The 19,697-nt window shown below is 42.1% G+C and overlaps 2 long non-coding RNA genes across 2 annotated transcripts in view; both read right to left on the minus strand.

The window, feature by feature from the left end:
• Positions 1-1,027: 1,027 nt before the first annotated feature.
• LOC130357683 (uncharacterized) lies at positions 1,028-11,724 on the minus strand. Its single transcript, XR_008889222.1, has 3 exons — positions 11,596-11,724; positions 2,260-2,481; positions 1,028-1,194 (listed from the first exon to the last, which is right to left on the minus strand). It is a non-coding gene; the product is annotated as an uncharacterized LOC130357683 (long non-coding RNA).
• A 10-nt stretch (positions 11,725-11,734) lies between these two features.
• The window catches only part of LOC130357682 (uncharacterized), a 32,438-nt gene continuing 24,475 nt past the window's right edge, over positions 11,735-19,697 (minus strand). Inside the window, exon 3 of the long non-coding RNA XR_008889221.1 lies at positions 11,735-11,929. This is a non-coding gene — a long non-coding RNA (uncharacterized LOC130357682). The remainder of the gene's footprint in view (positions 11,930-19,697) is intronic.

The raw sequence follows: 19,697 nt of genomic DNA on the forward strand, positions 1-19,697 counted from the left end.
CGCAGTCTACACCTTCCGCTCCCCACCCTGATCGCGGCAGTGAAAGCAAAGTCCCGATGACGGTGGTGAACGTTATTGTTCATTAAAGAACCCAAAATCAAGAAATTCTCTCTTTTTTCGCTGGCGTGGGATTTTTTTCAAGATTTTGCACACCACATTTAAAATTTGTCCAATTTAGTTTTAAAAATTACCCAAAAGATTACACAGCTAGACTAGTTGGGAAAGTATCAAACTATACCAAAATATTGCTATCCGTTTGTTTGCTAACAGACTTCTCTGAAAATGAGTAAAATGTACAGGTTTGTAAGCCTAGCTTGACCTGGAGTAAATTTAGCAGGGTTTTCAAGCCATTGCAACTTTTATGCGAAAGTCGCGGTTAATAAATGTTTGACTATGTCAAGTCAGATTTTCAAAACAGCATAAATTACCCGGGAAAACAAAAACTGCTCTTCTCGCTTTCTTGGTAAAATGTCGCACAAATTTACATAAAAAAAAAAAAACGTTAAACAGTTTGATAAATGTCCATCAATGTGCTCACCAAGAACATTTCCCTGCAACCAGAGAAAATGTAAAACCAAGATAAAATATTCTCAGCACACACAATTACACAATCCCAGACACCTTCACCGGTATCACACCAAAGGTGGTCTACTGAATTGTATGACCCTACCAGGGATCGCTATGTAGGTGAAGCATGGCCAAAGTTGAGAACAAGAATGAACTTTCATCATTACACAATAACAAGGAGATTTATCAAGCTCCGTAGTAGATTTTTTTTGCATAAAAAAAGTTGTATGTACTTGCGCACGTGCAACTTTTCTATACATGCTGCGACTTTTTGATTTTTGCTTATTCCAAAGCACATTTATGAAATTTGCTCCTGTAGTAAATTTTTTTTTTTTACTTTGCAGTGGTCATGTATTTATCAAATGCGAAAGTCACTATTTATGAAGAAAAAAAGTTGCATCTCTATTTAAAAGTCAGATTATCCATAGATAAGGAAAGAAAGAAGCGGATCACTCACCGATGCTGTGCACTTTATTAAAAACGTGATTACAATGGCTACATATGGATAGATGGTATGGCAGGGCAGGAGGTGTTACAGAGCCCCATCCAAACCGTCTGCGCCGTTTCACGCCCTCTGGGCGTTTCTTCAGGCCCGGAATTGACCATATGTATTCCATGTCCATACCTCTGCAGAAAAGGACATTAACACCCACTTTAATAACTGTTATTGTTATGCATCATGAAACAAAGCTACTACATTAATGTTAATGTTACTTATAGAAAAAAATTATTATATAACTAACAACTCCTTTAAAAGAAAATAAACATTCATAGTAATACAGCTTCATGCACATTTTGGGGTGGGTAACTTACCGAGCTGTTTTTATTTTTTTGTGGCTTCTCTATTGTTTATGTGTCTGTTGGTGCTGCGCTGTATTCCTTCCTGACATATACTCCCGCCCCAGTGCAGCTACGCAAGACTCCGTCCACCAATGTCACAAAATGCGGGCTCAAAATTAAACATTAACATTAAACGGATATGCATGGTGCGGCATAGTATGTTTTTAGTATTTTTTAATTTCTGAGGAGGGTGGATGGAGTGTTGCGGGATAGTTTGAGTGCAGCCATTTAGTGCCAGGCAGGCCAGTCAGGGTGTCAGCCGATGCCGTACGTCCTCCCTCCCCGTCACTCTAGCAACGCTACTGGTAGTAAAGGGTAGATAAAGAACTTTGGCTATTAATATAAGGAAAAACTTTTTTGCTTTAAAAAATGCTTTTGCAAGTGGGTTTCCCGGGTTTTGCTTACATGTGATTTATTTATCAAGGTCATGCGACTATTTGATAAAAAGGTCGCATGTATGCAATAGTAAATTAAACAAAAAATTGCTATATAAAAACCATACGTTTGAAAATAATGATAACTCTCCTTCTAAAAGAAAACTGGAGAGATCAACCTGTAGAGAAATTTTTTTTAGTCCTGAACACAACATCACAGACATGACAGTATTGGTATTTTAAGAAAATGACAATTGCCAGAGAGAGACAGGAGAGTCTGAATACAAGCTTATGACAAACTAGAACACATTCAGATTAGGAATGAATGGGGTGCAGGGATGTATGTTATTTTACACTATAAATGGAACATGTCCCTCAAGCCTCAAGGCGACATCACAACCATTGACCAGGCCTCAATCAAGGACAATAAATTTCCAAATACTTATCTAAAAAACTGCTCCAATTGTTGGTTGCTCACCAGTGTAGGGCAGAAACCACCTGGTCTGTGTTTCTAAGGAGGGTGGGGCTGCTTTCAGAGAGGGATTTGGACAGAGACAGAGTGGATGACTGGATGATGTCATTGTCTCAGGTGTGAATGGGGAGCAGGTGTCTTAAGTTTGGTGTTATCACTCTCACACTCTCTTATACTGGTCACTGGGAATTCAAAATGGCACTTAATGGCAAAGAATTTTCTGAGGATCTGGAAAAAATAAACAGTTGTTCTACATGAAAATGACATAGGCTATAAGGAGATTGCAAAGACCCTAAAACTGAGATGCAGCATGGTGGATCAAACAGCAATTTCACAGGTCAGGCTCCACTTAGAACAGGCATCTCTATGGTTTACCAAAGGGGCTGAGTACACATGCTCAGCGTCATATCCAGAGGTTGCCAAGGCATAGATATTAATGGCTGTGTGCTGAGCTATTTTGAGCTATTTTCACAACATTGAACACAGTTATACAGGCTGTGCATGCATTACTTTACATTATAGCAGGGTGTCATTTCTTCAGTGTTGTCACATGAAAAGATGTAATAACATATTTACAAAAATGTGACTGGTGAGTACTTATAAACATAGAATAATATGGTCTTTATGCAGCCTCATAAGTACCATACAATATACGGTATCAAGTTAATTCATGTTGGAGAGGGGCAGATTACTAATTGGGACCTATACATCTTCAAGTATATGAAATACTGGGCACCATTTTGCAAACCAGGTTTGCTTGTGAAACATATCCTGACTGTTTCAAAGTGGATGGTATGGTCGGTATGGTTGGTCATTTGCAGGTGGGTTTAAGCCCAATTATTTTCCAGTATCGCCTGGCTATCATAACACAACCAAGCAAATACAGATGCCTTGTACCGTATATACTCGAGTATAGGCCGAGTTTTTCAGCACGATTTTTCGTGCTGAAAACACCCCCCTCGGCTTATACTCGAGTGAACTCCCCCACCCGCAGTGGTCTTCAACCTGCGGACCTCCAGAGGTTTCAAAACTACAACTCCCAGCAAGCCCGGGCAGCCATCGGCTGTCCGGGCTTGCTGGGAGTTGTAGTTTTGAAACCTCCGGAGGTCCGCAGGTTGAAGACCACTGCGGCCTTCAACATCATCCAGCCCCCTCTCACCCCCTTTAGTTCTGAGTACTCACCTCCGCTCGGCGCTGGTCCGGTCCTGCAGGACTGTCCGGTAAGGAGGTGGTCCGGTGAGGAGGTGGTCCGGGCTGCTATCTTCACCGGGGAGGCCTCTTCTAAGCGCTTCGGGCCCGGCCTCAGAATAGTCACGTTGCCTTGACAACGACGCAGATACGTCGTTGTTAAGGCAACGGCTCTATTCCGGGCCGGAAGCGCGGAGAAGAGGCGCCCCCGGTGAAGATAGCAGCCCGGACCACCTCCTCACCGGACCACCTCCTTACCGGACAGCCCTGCAGGACCGGACCAGCGCCGAGCGGAGGTGAGTACTCAGAACTAAAGGGGGTGAGAGGGGGCTGGATGATGTTGAAGGCCGCAGTGGTCTTCAACCTGCGGACCTCCGGAGGTTTCAAAACTACAACTCCCAGCAAGCCCGGACAGCCGATGGCTGCCCGGGCTTGCTGGGAGTTGTAGTTTTGAAACCTCTGGAGGTCCGCATGTTGAAGGCCGCAGTGGTCTTCAACCTGCGGACCTCCGGAGGTTTCAAAACTACAACTCCCAGCAAGCCCGGACAGCCGATGGCTGCCCGGGCTTGCTGGGAGTTGTAGTTTTGAAACCTCTGGAGGTCCGCAGGTTGAAGGCCGCAGTGGTCTTCAACCTGCGGACCTCCGGAGGTTTCAAAACTACAACTCCCAGCAAGCCCGGACAGACGATGGCTGCCCGGGCTTGCTGGGAGTTGTAGTTTTGAAACCTCTGGAGGTCCGCAGGTTGAAGACCACTGAGGGCGAATGATGAGAAGAGGATGATGAAGGGGGGTGGGGATGATGAAGGGGGGGTGTGGGATGATTACAAGGGGATGATAAGGGGATGTGTGGGATGATGACAAGGGGATGATGAAGGGGGGATGTGTGGGATGATGACAAGGGGATGATGAAGGGGGGATGTGTGGGATGATAAGGGGATGTGTGGGATGATGACAAGGGGATGATGAAGGGGGGATGTGTGGGATGATGACAAGGGGATGATGAGGATGTTAATGACGGGTCTGGATGATGACAGGGGGGGATGAGGTATTTCCCACCCTAGGCTTATACTCGAGTCAATAACTTTTCCTGGGATTTTGGGTTGAAATTAGGGGTCTCGGCTTATACTCGGGTCGGCTTATACTCGAGTATATACGGTAAATTGGAAACATCAGGCGTCTCTGTAGTTGTTGCTTTATTAATCATTTCCTGTTATTAAAGTTAGTGACACAGGAAGTATATGATCCTCCATAGTCTTTTGTGTCTATATTTTCTGAAACTTTATTTGTCATCAACAACTGATTAAAACTTCTGAGTAATAGTGATGCAATAGTTACACTATTTCTTCCATAACAATGAATGTTTAACAGCTGGATCCATTCTCACATTTATCTATCAGTATGGAAAAATGTAGCAAAGCTATCTCTGCAGCAAATGTGATTATGTCACTGGCAAATTGAAAAAAATTGTTTCCCATTATACTGACAGATCTGAGACAAAAACAGATACGGCTGGATTTTTCTGCTACAACTTTATGAAATTTGAATTATGGAATATTTTGTGATAATTAATGGTCACAGACTGACACTAGAAAAGAGTCAGCCATCATATTACAAGGGGCTAACACAGACACCAGTTTCCATATGACTTGGCTACTATAGGGCCCACTTATGATGGTATAGTATATATGTATATACATTTTTTAACCTGATCATGTTTATTAAAAGATTATGCATTTTGTTGCACAACATATAAACCAGACAAAGAAAACTATATAAAAACAAGAATTAAAAGGAACTGTACTTGAGTCAATTCAGCTTGGCAGTGAACTTTACAGGTGTCACAAAGGCAAACCACATATTAAAGGGGTACTCCGGCGCTAAACATCTTATCCCCCATCAAAAGGATAGGGGATAAGATGTTAGATCGTGGAGACCTTGCTGCTGGTGACCCCCGCGATCTCTCCTGCAGCACCTTTGTTTTTCAGCTGCACAGAGTGAGGATCACTCTGTGGCTGATGATGGGCAGTGCAGGGGATGGAGTATTGTGATGTCATGGCCCTGCCCCCTCAGAGTTGTGCATGAAACTCCGGCCCCGTAGTCATGACCCTTCAGACATGGAGTGAACATCGCTCTGTGCAGCTGCCACAGGTGGGTGTCTGCATGAGAGATTGCTGGGGTCCCCAGCGGCAGGACCCCTGTGATCAGACATCTTATCCCCTATCCTTTGGATAGGGGATAAGATGTCTTAGGGCCGGAGTACCCCTTTAAAGAAGCATACATGTCATGCAAAAATTATACCAGACATTCTGGGGGCAGTCTTTTTGAAGAGGTGGTCTTCTGGAGAGGTTTTACCCTACAGCAGGCCTTTGGGTCTGCTGTACCAAAACTCATTCTATTCGTACCCATTCTGTGACCAAATGTAAATATATATCCCTTTCTTGCATCCTGCTTGGTGAGTGCTGGGATCTTTTTTATATTGTTACTTTAACTTATTGACTTATGTAGAAGTGAAGACCTTGATATGAGTCCACTAGCTAAGATAAGCATCAATGAGGGGACATGTATGATATGAAGTTTTGTGATTCCATGGCGGACTAATAGGATTTATTACTACCTGAAGTAAAATGTTGAACTGGCAGTGAATGTTCTGAAGCAGAATTGTTAAAGGGGTTCTCTAAAGTAATTTACAAAACTGCTGCGTGCTAAATAACAAAGTGCACTGTACTCATCTTGACCACTCCAGTGCCGATGCTTCTGTCTGCCCTGGTCCCTCTCTTTTACTTACCCTGTTAATAGGCTCTCCTGAATCTCCTGATGATCAGGAATATTCCAAGGTAGCCTTGTTTCATTTATTTGCAGCTCAGGCTTCTGCCCTTTTTCATCTCCTTGCTTTAAACCGCAGCTCTGCTTATTTTTATTGTCCATAATGTCAAAGTGTCAAGGATGCCTTAAGGTGAGGCCTGAAACTGTGAGTGACTACCGCTGTGCTATTTTGCTGAGTGTTGCCATAAACAAATTCACACCAGACAATGTTGGTATAAATTCCCTTCTCAGCAATTCCTCCCAAGGAGTTCTGTCTTTATTAGAAAATCACATTAGTTTTTACAATTGACAAAAAGGGGAGGGTAAAACTATCGTATCATATCATCGTTTTATATGCTGATTGGTCATTCGAGCATGGCGTAGCATAGGTCACTTATGTGTCAACTTCTCTATCTTGAGATTTTTTCCATCCTTCCACATAAGCCCAATGTTTAGACTTCAACTCCTAACTTCTTGTATCTTCAGGCTCATCCCAAGGTTCTCATCTTAATTACAGGCAAAGAGCATCTGAAATGTTTTGAATTAAGGAAAACAAAGTTCTTCTGCAATATTTTAGCAATAGCATATAGGATTTAGCAAAGGCATATGAGTATAGATATAGCGATCAATATATCATAATATTATAGACCCAACAATTGCACAGCCTACAAGGAAGTCAAGAAAAAACAACCAACATACAGTAATACGTAATGTAATGTAAGCTCAGTGAAAGAGCCTTGATTTCCCTTAATTCGATTTTTATCCGATCTGATAATATTAAGATTTGCAGACAGGGGAGTATATGTTAAAGGGATATTAAAGGATTTAAGCATGTCTATATGTTGCTTTGGGCTGTAAAAAATATGCAATACTTATCCACCCTGATTCCCTCTAGCTTTTGATCTGGTGACTACCAGTCCCCACAGCCCCTCACTTGTAGCTTTTTCTGAGATGAAGAGTCAGAGCAGGTGCTCCCCACTAAGCTAGTCACAAGCTGCAGCAGTATCCCCTCTTCTGAAATACTGTGTGCTGCATGCATTTTCTTTTTGTTTGAATTTGTCCACTTCTGGTTAGTAATACTCAAAATACACATGGCAAATATCATTTGAATATAAAAATGTCACTTTAATTTGGTAGATTGATTTTTCAGTTTCTAAGCAAACATAAGTCTGCAGACTGTAAAATCTTTCTTATTAAATATAACCTTTCTAACCCAGTCTGGCAGGAAATTCTTGCTGCATGGCTACAGCTAAATCTACAGTTTGTTATAAAGCCATTTCCTCATCTCTTTTCCTTTCAGATAAGATTTTCAGTTTGAATAGTCTTTTCTGCCAATATAATTGTCATATCACATCTCCATATATGCATGTGCAAAATATAAACCCCTAATGTATGCAGCAAAATGTTATGTAGAGAATATATAATATGCATTGGCTGACACATTAAAAATGTATACTGTGCAGTCTAGACTTTTATTTTTGCAGTGATAGACGATACAGGAAACCTTAGCAAGTCATCATTCGCATACAGAAGGGTGTGCACATGGGGACATCTACATGTGATGCCGGAACAGGACTTTGTGGATATCTGTAATGGGTTGATGATGAGGGTTGTGGTTCTTGATATGTTACATGGCTTGAGTGTTGCATTCCTGAGTCCCTTCTGTGGACCCACAATTTTTTTTTAAAGAAGCTGTTCCCCTTACACAAAACCCAGGCAAAAACGACTTCTGTAGTCAGGGTTTCAGAAAACAACGGTAAACTTTACTTCACTTCTGAGACAGACCAATACAACGCAAGTGCTTTATAATGTCACCTGCACTAACCTGTTGTGGTACCCCAGTACGGAATACCATCTCCTGCCCATCCTGTCAGGCAGATATTGCCTTCAGTGTCTGTCTTGGGCCCACTACTCAGGACTCAATATATTATATTGTTATGCCATTGTCGTTATTCTAGAATTTTCTATATTACTGTTTCTTTAAGCCTGTTAGCAGAGAAGGTGCAGAGTGGATCAGATGACCTGTCTTCCCAAATGGGAATCCTCTAAATTGCCCTGTATATAGTGTAGGGGAGGAGGAGATGCCCTGAGTAGTTTCAGTTTCTGCTGTGTGCAGAGCTCTCCCGAGGTACAGTGTGGAGAAGAGAGAAGTGTGAGATGATTTGAGGAGGTCTCAAGCTTGTCAGAAGTCTAATGCTGCAACCACGCATCTTCTAAGGAAATCCCCTATGCTCAGGTGAACGTCAAAGCCTAGCAGTAAGCACTAAACTCTGGGGAAGAAAGTCAATAGTCTTCAGTAAGTCTGCAGCACCAAAGTCAGCGTGAGTTGCCATTCATCACAAGTCAGTCAATATACAGCACAGCACAAACAACTACAAGTCCCAGCAAGGCGATAGACTTCAAAGGTTTACTATGCACCTCCCTTTGCACCAATCTATGCTGTAAAGGAATTACCATCTAAACTGCCTCAGTAAAGACAGTTATCCTTAACCTTGTATCTGAATATTTATTGCCCATTGCCGGGCCCAGGAGAAGCTGTCTCAATCCTCGGACCGTGTATTGGCTAATGGTGCCCTGGTGTCCCCCTGGTACAGACAGGTAGTGCAGGTGACACTGATGACAAACGATACTGGTCTGTTCCGGGCCCAACTTGTAATGTCACCGCTGCTGTTTTCTGCTGGGTCCTGCTGCTAGCATACAGCTGCAGTGATGTCACAGAGCTGCGTCCATGCTCCAAGTCAGCCCCGGAACAGAAGATAAGGTGGAATATAGAAGAAGATCCAGAGCATGGAACGGGATAAGGTACATATAGTTGTCATCAGTGTCACCTGCACTACCTGTCTGTACCAACAGGTTAGTGCAGGTGAAACTGATGACAGATTTCCTTTAATATATAGACCTCAGAACTCTAAGGGTAGGGTTACACATAATGGATCTGTAGCGTATTTTATGCTACGGATCCGCCGATGACCTGACAGATAGTGTGCCTCAGGCTGCTGCCACCCCCAGCCCCGCCTCGCAATGCCCCCTGGCCTGCTCGCAGCAGCAATCCGCCGCTCCAAACAGCCACACAGAGGCCTGCCAGTCGACGAGTGCACTGCAGTGTACTCGGACATTGCGGAGCCGCCGCGATGTCTGAGTACAGTGCACATGCGCCCGGAGGCTCGCAGGCCCTTGTGTGGCTGCTCGGAGCAGCAGATTGCCACTGCGAGCAGGCCAGGGGCAGGGCCAGGCGGAGCAGGAGATGGCAACAACTGGAGGCACACTATGGGTTGTGTCACCGTATTTTACGCTGCGGATCCTACGTATTTCCCTACCCCAAACATACATTTAACTGTCCAGCAGACCCTGTAACCCTACAACCACCCAAACTGCATTGAGCATAGCAGGTGGTACAGCTGTGCTGGGCCATGACAAGTACAAACAAATGCATGGCAATGAAGTTCCATAGAACTTTATTGATCTGTGTGATCTGCCATCATTTGGTAGAGCCTGGTGCAGAGAAAGGAGAGGTAAGCCCTGCAGCTATTGGGATGGTTAAAAGCTCCCTTTAGACGCCGCTCAAATCGATCTAAAGGGTTAACAGCCGGCTCACTGCATGCTGGCCATTAGCGGCGGCCCGCCGACCCCCAGCTAATGAAAACAGATGGGAGTCACCAGGTATGGAGCATGCTAGAGTCAGGAGCCCACTCCATACTCCCTGAGTGGCACCATGATGAACTAGGTCCATCATGGGTCACGGAAGGGTCAAAAATCTTCTCAGGGCAGCAATTTGCAGACCTTGTGAAGGTGCTGCCTGGTTGAATGGACCCAGCGGGACCCATTGTAGGGCCAGCCCTGGCAGCAGGTCTGGATCGGGAACTGGCAGGAGGGGGGGGTGGGGGGGAGTGAGCAGGGTGGGAAGGCTGTAGTGAAATGCTGAGGGAACCTATTACATTCTGGGAATTGTAGTACTGAGCATCTGATCAACCAGGAAGCACAGTGATTATCTGACATAGGAAAATAAATCACAGAGCAACAAAAGAAATGGTCCTGGTGTTTTCAACAATGAGACAGGTATGTAATGCTATATGCTCCTGTAGCATTTATTTATTTGTATCTGATTTTAGAATGCCCCTTTAACAAACTCCATTCAGGAAGATTATGGACATTTTCTAAATTTTAAACCAGCAGCATGCTTTATCTGCTGTGGAAATGCTTTGGATTGCAATGGAATGGGTGAAATCTGCATGAAACATACACATCTTTCATGACCAGTCATAGTAAGAGTGCGACATAACTTTAAACGGGACATAATCTCAATGGGGGAAAAAGTTGTGCAACAATCACAAGGATTCTGACATCAGAAAACACTGAGATCTTTATGAGCTTACAGACCTAATATCTCATATCTTGATAGATATATGAGACATATGAATCCCAGATCTAGCTGGGGAAAGGAAGCTTCATCAATCACTGTGTCTGTAGGCGACAACTAGTCTCTTGCGTTTTTGTATATCTTTGCCTACAGCCGGCCATTGTTCTGTAGTCAGTATAAAGTTCCTAATTTGGAAAGATTTTGATAATCACAGAGGACTCTGTGTTACTTGGCAAGTTATTCTATACTTCTGTGGCCCAGCAATAGTCACTAAGGAAGTGATTCATTGTGTTCAAATTGTTTTACTTATGATGCCATTTGTATACAACAGCAGTACAGATAGCAATACAGATATCAATCATTTCTATAGATGTATGGATAACTGCTCTCATCATCCTTCATCAGCCATTACTTCCAGGACAGACCAGGAGATTGCAGTTGAACACAGCATGTACGGCCAGACCAACTTAGTGGGTTCTGTTAGGTGGATGCAACAAGGGCAAAATGCAACAAATTAAGCACTTGAGGAATTAGTAAACACACACACATACATATATATATATATATATATATATATATATATATATATATATTCCAATGGAAAGGACCCAGCACAGGATGTTCACCAGTGTGGCGCACGTACTCCACCTACTTGTCAAGCGTGGGGTTAAATACAGAGCGTCACTTCAAGGAAACAGCGCCAATCACCAGATCCGGTTAAAGTGCAGGCTTTTTATTGCATCAGAGCAAAAAACAATGCGACGTTTCGGCTAACAAGCCTTTCTCAAGCATAGTACAAACATCAATGAACCATACCTATATACCGTAGGTAGCAAATACATGTGATAGGTGGAAATACAGGTGCAATCAATACTATTATCAGTTCAGACCACCCTCTGAATTTCATAGGTTGAGCCATGAACCATGTGCTTTAAGAACTGTCAAGCAGTATAATACAATCTAATATGTAATAAATACAATATAAAACATAAAAACCTTTGGAAGTGCGGCATGCAGGGGACTCCACATTGCTTCTCTGACTTGCTGATCTTTCATACGATTTGTCATATGTCCATAAACTGTGTTCCACTCACGTTCTATGGTCCGTTTGTAAACAATAGCACTGCAGCTTGCATGACCTCCCGTCGGTGATTCTGTCAAAATTTCCATGCTTATGCGCATATTCGTAACGTAAGAATTTTTGCGTGCGCATATCCATAGCGCAACTAGCGCCGCTTGCTGCAGTGAGTACACGGTGATATTCAGGACTGTGGAGTCCCCCATGCGTTTTTATTCTCCCTCTGGTTGTGACAAGTAATGTGAACAGTGCCTTAAATAAAAAACAGTAAAAACAGTATTAAAATCAACACCTCTCATCTGCTGGTTGCATATGACAAATACATTAACATATTCCTACAGAAAAAGTCAAAAAAGGCGACCTAGAGGGAAAAGGAAAAAAGAGGAAAAGAGGCAGAGGAAAGGATAAATAAGAAAGGGGAAAAAGAAGGGGGGGGGGGGGGAGGGAAGAAAAAGGGAAAAAAAAAAAAAAGGAGAAACCAAAGAATTATAATTTACTATGGTAAGCTCAACCAAATCACTCCAATTTCTAGACACAACAGTGTGGCTATGTGCAATAAGGAAATGTGCAATAAATAAAAAAATAGGGGTTATCCACAGATATTGCTGCGACAATACAAGATGAGACTCGTCAACACAACCTGGGAAGAGCTGTTACACGCGACATAGAGGGAAAAGGAAAAAAGAGGAAAAGAAGCAGAGGAAAGAAAAAATAAGAAAAAAAGGGGGAAAAGAAGGGGGGGGGAGAATAGGAAAAAAAAAAAAAAATAAGAAGAAACCAAAGAATAGGGGAAGGGGGAATAAAATGAAAGAGCTAAAAGAGAAAACTGAAGGAGACTAGGATTCTGATTAAAAGTAAGGTTTAAGACTAAAATCTATATTCAGGCCATGAGGATGTAAAGTATTTAATTTGTGTATCCATCTTAGTCCCTTTTGTTTCAGGATTTTCTCCTTATTTCCTCCACGTCTGAGAGGGGGGACATGGTCAATTATTCGAAAGCGCAGCTGACTGATGTTATGGCCCAGTTCTTTAAAATGCCTCGGGATGGGGAGATCTACCTTTCCTGTCTGTATAGAAGACTTATGACTGTTGAGCCGAATACAACATTCATTCAAAGTTTCCCCTACGTAATACAGCCCACAGGGGCATTGTAACAGATAAATTAGGAATGATGACCTACAAGTATATCTATCACATATGGAAAATTTTTGTCCTATTTGGGGGTGAAAAAAAGTCTCCCCTTTAATGATACTATTGCAGTGGCTGCATCCCAGGCATGGAAAATTGCCTTTCCTGGAACCCAACCACGTGTCTATTCCAATTTTGTTCTGTCTAGAACTACCTATATCTGACTTCACCAGAATATCTTTGAAATTGTGCCCCCTACGATAAGCCATAACCGGGGGGCTAGTTAAATCTGTGGTGTGTTGTACAATTCTCCAATTTTGTCTTAAGATATTAGCAATCTTATTGCTGAGAGTGGTGTATGTGGATACAAAAGGGATTCTATTTTTTCTTTCTGTCTGGTGTTTAACAGCTCTTCCCTAGTTGTGTTGACTAGTCTCATCTTGTATTGTCGCAGCAATATCTGTGGATAACCCCTATTTTTGAATAACTGACTCCAGGGCAAAGATTTTATCATAGGCCTAGGATGAAAACTATCAAAAGATAATACATTGGTCCTATCAGTCTCCTTTATGTATAAGTCTGTTAATCTATTATCACGTAACCACACTGTTGTGTCTAGAAATTGGAGTGATTTGGTTGAGCTTACCATAGTAAATTTTAATTCTTTGGTTTTGCCTTTTTTTTATTTTCCTTTTCTTCCCTCCCCCCCCCCATCCTTTTTTTCCCCTTTCTTATTTTTTCTTTCCTCTGCCTCTTTTCCTCTTTTATCCTTTTCCCTCTAGGTCCCTTTTTTTGACTTTTTCTGTAGGAATATTTAAATGTGTTTTTCATATGCAACCAGCACCAGTAAAGTTGATTTTAATACTGTTTTTACCCCGCTGTCATTACTGCACAGAGCAAGTTCGCTCTGCATGTAATGACGGGCAGCACAGGGGCCAGAGCATCGTTACGTCATGGCTCCGCCCCTCGTGATGTCACGTCCCGCCCCCTCAATACGAGTCTATGGGAGGGGGCGTGGTGTTCGTCACGCCCCTGCCATAGACTTGTATTAAGGGGGCGGGCCGTGATGCCACGAGGGGCGGAGCCATGACGTCACGCTGCTTCGTCCCATGTATCGCTCGTCATTACGCACAGAGCGAACTCGCTCTGTGCAGTAATGACAGCGGGGTCCGCAGCGGGGATCCCGGGGATCCCAAGCAGCGGGACCGCGGCGATCTGACATCTTATCCCCTATCCTTTGGATAGGGGATAAGATGTCTAGGGGCGGAGTACCCCTTTAAATAAAGTAAATAGAGTCGAGATGTAATACCACACTCAACCTAAGGACAGGTACAATGTTGTTCTTAAAAGAGATTAGCTATGTTTTCAAGCTACTCTTCCATGTATTTCGTGGATATTCTGGTGGAAAAAAAAATTTCAAATCAAAAATTCTCAAACAGATTTGTAAATTAGAGTTCTTATCAGCTGCTGTATGCTCCACAGGAAGTTGTGTAGTTCTTTCCAGTCTGACTACAGTGCTCTCTGTGTCAGGAACTGTCCAGAGCAGGAGAGGTTCACTATGGGGATTTGATTGTGCATTGACAGAGGTGTCAGTAGAGAGCACTGTAGTAAAGCTGGAAACAACTACACAATTTCCTCTGAGGTACACAGCAGCTGATAATTACTGGAGGTATTAAAGGAAAACTCTGGGATACAAAACTTATGCCCTATCCTCAATGCAGCTCTATGGGAGAGCCAGAGGGCTGCACTCGCTAATCTCCTGCTCTTCCATAGAGCTGCACTGAGGGGGCGCGTCGGCTGCTGCTAGGTGCGGTGGTCGACACGCCACATTCAGGAGGAGAGCCGGGCCCCATACAGGAGATCGTGGGGAGTCATAACCGTCATTAACCCCGAAGCCCCACCCCACCCCGTACGATCTGACACTTATCCCCTAACCTTTGGATAGGGGATACGTTTTGTAAGGCATTTTTTCATCCTGGCCAAATTTTGGCCCATAAAAGGTCAAACAAAAGTTGTATCTGTTCCTAGCCTCATGTCTATCTGAAACGAGCCTGAACAATATCATGTATCTTTTCATTCTTTGCAAGTAACAAGAAACCTGTAAATGGATTTTCATTACAGATAAAGATCATCTGAAACCATTTCAAGGACAAGTTCACGCTGTTGACCCAACTCCCAGCTATAACAGCATGCTAGACTCTAACATGCTGGTGTGCTGCGCTGCTTGGAAGTCATCGGCTCAGGCTATATATGGTTACTGTTTAGTGGTTTGTAACACGCAGCAGCGTCAGCACATAGATGCCCATTATTTTTATGGCCCTATAACAAGACGTTTTTCTTTTAATCAGGTCAGCGCGGACATATAAATGTTACCATGCTCCAATCTATCATGGTTTGCTTTATCACCCAAATCTGTTTTAACAGCTGTTATGCTGAGAAAGGTTTATATATGTCTGTCTGGGTGAGAACTAGAACACACACTCTACTATAGCTGCCTTTCATATATCAACAGCTCTGAATGAGTCCTAGATCACCAGCAACTATAGGCAACTATCATTAAAGCGTATATAGACTGTAAGCTCTTGTGATCATGCCTTTTACTCCATTTGTCTGCATTGATAGAGTGTGTCTGTTATGTCCTTTTTCTGTCTGTAAATGTACCCTCAGTATTATAAAGTGCTGCAAAATATGTTAGTGCTGAAAACAAGATGCTGACATATTTATATATATATATATATATATATATATATATGTATATATAACTCAATGGGGGAGATTTATTAAAGGATTTAGACAGTTTTTTCCTGTCTAAATTTGTCGCACAAGAAGTCGCAGTCTAAAAATGCATGCAATAGATGCATTCCAGTCTATTTTAGATGAAAAAATGCATTGTTGCTCAATTTATCAAAAGCGACTTTTCAGCGACAAGTCGTATCGGCTGAAAGTATGCTGAAATGTCAGACCATACTGGAGCAGGTTTAAATATAGACTAAAGTATAGATCAAAAGGTCTGTGCACAGAATTTATCAAGAGACGTGCGCTAACCCTCTGTGGTTTGGTCTATATTGATGCGGGACAAAGACAGCTTTGATAAATCTCCCCCAATGTGTGTATGTATGTATGTATGTGTGTATGTATGTGTGTATGTATGTGTGTATGTTCCATCATCACGTCCAAACAGCTAAAGATATTAACGTGAAACTTGGCACAGATGTTACTTATATGTCAACAACAAACATTGGATAGGTAATTTAACCCGTAACTACCCCCATTTGTGAGGGTCTGGGTTTTTGTCCCATGCAAATCAATGGAAAATGTATGTTCCCAGATAACTTCTGCGGAATCTGTAGGCGCTATATAAATAAATAAAAATAAAATAAAAATAAACTTCCGTACGGCTGGAGATATTTCAATACCTGGTACACATATTACGGGTTGGGATATGAGGACGGGATATGAGGTCGGGATATGAGGACGCCATATGAGATCGAGATAGGAGGTTGAGATAGGAGGATGGAATATGAGGATGGGATATGAGGTCGGGATAGGAGGTTGAGATAAGAGGACAGGAAAGGAGGACGGGATAGGAGGTCAGGACAGGAGGTCGAGATAGGAGGATGGGATAGGAGGTCAGGATAGGAGGACGGGATAGGAGGGCAGGATAGGAGGAGGAGATAGGAGGACGGGATAGGAGGAGGGGATAGGATGCTGTGTAAACCTAGCCTAGCTGAACTCCAATACCAGAAGAAGACTAAGCCCAAGAGTGTCACTGGTTATGAAAAAAAAGTAAAACATTTTCCAATGCTTTAGGGTACATCCACATACTGCGGAATTTGTGGCCACATGCATCTGATTTGCTCTTTAGATTATTTAAATTGTATACAAAAATGAGTTACAACTATTATGCAGCAAAATTCACAACGCATGCCAATTTATTGTCACTTCCCCACTGAAGTCAATGGAGAAAATTCACAATAAATCCTCACCAGATTGAAATCCTCACACAGGTTCATTTCTGCTTAGATATAGAGGACCTGTGTATGGTCAATAAATATCTTGTGGCACCCTGATCCCACACCGTTTTACAGTTTCTTAATACAGCCTCCTGTTTCTAAGATATGTAGGTTTATCGTTTGTCTGACAATTAAGGGAATCAGTCAGATGGGAGGGAACTTAATTTTAATAATGGAGGTGAATATCAGGTGATTATACAGTCAGGCGAGATTATACAGTCAGGCCTAATACATACACCCTGACTATATAATCCAACCCATCACCTCATATTTATTTCCATTATTTAAATTAAGTTTCCGCCCATCTGACTGAGTCCCTGAATTGTCAGAAAAATATAATCCCTTATATCTCAGGAACATATCAAGAAACCGTAAAAAGTGTGTGATCAGGGCACCCCAAGCTATTTAGTGATAATACAATGTCATTTTTGTGAGGTTTGCCACAATAGCATTCTGCTATGTGACACTACCTTTAACCTATAGTATAGGGGCTGGTGTCCCAGTTTTTTTTTTTTTTTTTTAAATGCTGATGCTTTTTTTTTTTTAACAGTTTTTCATTAATTTTTGATCTCAAGCCAAATGCTAAAAAAAAAAAAAAAAGGAAAATGTAAAGGGAGGACTTACACTTCTCCTTCCTGCTGGATCTACTGCAGTGATAGCTTTCCAACAAACACTGTGTATCACACCAGACTAATCTATATATTAGTACATTGTAGAAAGAGCACTCATTGCTACTGATGGTCAACCTATTGATGTAACATGCATGTCAAAGCTACACTTAGTATATAATTACGTGGTATATCATAGATGCAATTAACTTAATTAATAATAAAAAAAAAAAAGGCCATATTTAGAAGGATCCAATGACAAAGTGATGGATTGTTATTTTGCCTAATGAGTATGTAGTCTATTTATTTCCTTAAAGTCGGAATGGTATTGTTGCCATATGTGACCATATCATTATCAGGGTCAAGCTGTGGGGTAAATGACGAGCCGGACCACTCATCAGATCATTCTGATCTTTAAGTTATTGATCTGGTCACCACTTGCAAGACTCAGTGGAGTATACAGTATACTATGAATTTAAACAAATTGTCTATTCATTCGTAAGCTGCATTTTTTTTTAAATAATATTGTAAAAATACTAAATTAGCACAACCTGCCAAGTTCTTCATGACACCTGAATACAAGCATAGTGAGAGACCTGTCAATCCCATATAGTGGGCTGGTGCCTGACTCACAGGTCTCTCTCTATAAACCATTAAGGGGAGCTCTGTCACTCAAGTCCAGCAAGGCAGGAAGAAGTGACCTAATGCTGCCTTCTTGTCTGTTTCTACCTATCCCAGCTGTTGTTGAAGCAGTGTTTTACAGTAAATCATCACTCATTGCAATGAGGGAGCGTCTTCTTTTATCATACTCATAGAAACAAACCAGTTCCCCTAGTAGCAAACATGGACTTGGCCCTAGCAAGGCTTTAATAAACAAAAAGGCTGTAGCCAGGGCCTTTAAAAAACATTGATCCCCATACACACACACAGAGCAAATACAGCAATTTCTAATCAATATTGAGCTCTTTCTCAAGGTAGCTGAGTAGACCCCATGTATAAGAGAGCTATATGTGCTCAAATGGTGTAGGATTTACTGTGTGTGTCTAGTTTGATGTTTTTCTTGCTTTCCCCTTTTTGGGGTAGCATGAAGAGCCTGACAGGTTCCCTTTAAAGAATAGAATGAAGAACAACAATCAAAAAGACTTATGGGATCACTTTCACTACTCACCAGGCATCTCTTAGTGTCATTGTCACTTTTCACTAAAGTTAGAATAGCATCAATGACACCTGACCTTGGGGTCAGCACTGTACAACCAGCACCAGACATTGAGGCGTATCAGTGACCTTTCACCAGGACTACTGCCTCTCTGACCAGTTGCTTCATTCCAAAAGCTAGGTGAGAAATATGGCACCCCACACGAAATTGTGTGGCTAGATGGTTAATAGGGTATTTAGCCACTAAGCTCTTCACAATGCTACATCTCTTTATATCTTATCGTGTCATTCATTTCTGTCCACCACTCGAAACCACTGGCCTTACATTTCAAAGAATTGTCGGTCCAACTTCCCATACACATTATGTTAGATATAATAAAACATTCCTGTGTTCTCTATGTATAGGGGAGGGGTAAGCAACAGCCAGACTGCTCTGGCTTCTTCCTCCAAGAAAAGATTTTCAGGCAGAGAAAATCCAACACAATCTGCTATCCGTGAGTCGGAAGGCCTCCATACACCTTAGACAGTCAGCCAAACCCACCATGAATGGGCACCTCAACTATACATTGTGCTAATCCTCAATGATAACCTCCTCCATAATCCGAACATCCTGCTTTCATCTCTATGACCTTTCTCATGATACACCACTGCTGCAATATGCCATATCCCAGACAATTAGATCAATTCCCAACATCAAACATTTTAAGCATACGCTAAAAACACATTTTTGCAGACCTATCACATTACCTTCTCTTATTCAATAGTACCCCTTATATTAAAGCATGGAGGTACTCTATCTAACACACAAAAATCTGACCGAGAATTTAGCCAAGGAGTGATACCCTCTCAGCACTCCAGAAAATGGTAGAAATAGACAATCAGTGGTTTGGCTTCTTCTCCAGGCCTAGATATGCTACGAGTGTGTTGGGCTGTATTGGGTGGGTATATGTATTTATGAGTATGTCAATGTGTATGTATATAAATGTGTGAATGAGTGAGAAGAGAATGAATGAGAGTGACAATATAGTTAATCTGCTTGTGGTTTAGAGGATGGTGGTTGAAAATGTATTGTGGGATAGTTAGAATGTGACTATGTAGAGGTGTGAAACTATGTAG

Source organism: Hyla sarda, chromosome 2 (assembly GCF_029499605.1).
Source record: "Hyla sarda isolate aHylSar1 chromosome 2, aHylSar1.hap1, whole genome shotgun sequence".
Classification (NCBI taxonomy): domain Eukaryota; kingdom Metazoa; phylum Chordata; class Amphibia; order Anura; family Hylidae; genus Hyla; species Hyla sarda.